The sequence below is a fragment of the Triticum urartu genome, chromosome 4A (assembly GCF_056163025.1).
Source record: "Triticum urartu cultivar PI428250 chromosome 4A, HENAU_Tu73, whole genome shotgun sequence".
Classification (NCBI taxonomy): Eukaryota; Viridiplantae; Streptophyta; class Magnoliopsida; order Poales; family Poaceae; genus Triticum; species Triticum urartu.
The window spans coordinates 228,697,497-228,699,269 of NC_141876.1; positions in this window are offsets into that span (position 1 = coordinate 228,697,497).

Sequence of the window (1,773 nt, forward strand, 5' to 3'; positions counted from 1 at the left end):
AGGCCGCTGGATCTTCCATGCCGTCATAGCGAGGGGGCATCTCTGGCTTCAACTTGCGCGGCCACCGCACTTGCCACAAAGCGAGGGTGAAATCCCGGATGCCCGCGGCGCATCCGTAAGTGCCTGCCGACCTAATCGGAAGAGTGGAGTCGGCCATGGGAGCGGGACGAAGGAGGCGGAGGGGCGAAGCTTCGGCGCACCCCTACCTGGTGCGCCAAATGTCAGATTGTGTGTTCCGGCAAACCATTGAGGTTCGAACACTGGGGTGTGCACGAAGAACTCTCTCTCTCTCTTAGCTCGCTCGCACAACGATCTCAAGGCCTAGCTCGACAAACCCAAGGAACAAGAGACACGAGGGTTTATACTGGTTCAGGCCACCATTGTGGTGTAATACCCTACTCAAGTGTGGTGTGGTGGATTTCCTCGAGGGCTAGGGATGAACTAGTACAATGGATGAACTGCGTCCTGAGAAGAGGTGTTCTTGAGCTTGATGAGCTGGTGTGTGTGAGGGTGGTCCGAATGATCCGTCCCCCCTTGCTACGGTGGTGGTTAGTCCTATTTATAGAGGCCCCAGTCCTCTTCCCAAATGCTAGGAGAAAAGGGATCCAATAATGGCCATGTTTGAAGGGGGACAACTAGTACAAGTTATCCTGACAAAAGGTGGTCTTCGCCTGCCAAAGGCTCTGGTGGTGACGGTGTTGTGGGCTCTGCGGTGACCTCTGTCCTGCCGTCCTGTTGGCCTTGGCCTTGTTGCACCAATATGGAAACCTTTGCCTGATGCCAAGGGACTCCTCGCCTGCGCCTGCCTCTTTAGCACCAAGGAGGAAACTGGTACACTACGCCCGCTGGCGCCCGCTTGGCCTTGGTCGTCATGGATCATCTCACATGAACCTCGCGAGGTGCCCCTTGCATAGATATCTCCGCTCATCGGGAGCCAGCCTGGTGAGGCTGCCCCCAGGGAGGTCTTGCTGCCGTCCGCCTCACGAGGCTTGGCCCCTCGCGAGGGCCTTGAGTTGTCGCTGCAGATAGTGGGCTGTACTAGGCCGCTGATGGAGCCATGTTGTGGGCCGCAGGCAGGCAAGTCATGGTACCCCCATTCCCAGGACACCGACAACATGCAGCTGAGGCAAGGCCTGTACAAAAGGGTGGCTGCCAGGCAGGGCCCGACAGGCGTGCCTTACGGGTAGAACTTGTGGAGATGCTCAATATTACATGAGTTTTGCAACTGAGTGCCATCTCCAGTATCCAGATGGACTGTGCCAGGTCTAGTGACTCGTGCTACCTGGTAAGGGCCTTCCCACTTCGGTGAAAACTTGTTTAAACCCTTGGCGGACTGAACGCACCTAAGGACAAGGTCACCTTCCTTAAAACACCGGGCGTGGACCCTGCGGCTATGATAGCGACACAGGGCTTGCTGGTAGCATGCAGCACGCATAGCAGCCCGAAGACGGTTCTCCTTGAGTAGCCCAGCGTTGTCACGCCGGTGCTAATCTTGCACTACTTCATCGTAGGCAAGCATTCGAGGTGACCTGTAAATGAGTTTCGTGGGCATAACTACTTCTGCCCCGTTTACCAGGGAGAAGGGAGTCTGCCCGATAGCTTGGTTTGGTGTCGTTCTGAGGGACCAGAGAACTACCGGCAGCTCCTTCATCCACCGCCTGCCGTGCTTCTGCAGCGTATCAAAAGTTCTTGTCTTGAGTCCGCGTAGCACTTCAGTGTTCGCCCTCTCAGCTTTTCCATTGCTCCGGGTGTGTGCCACAGAGGCAAATGAGA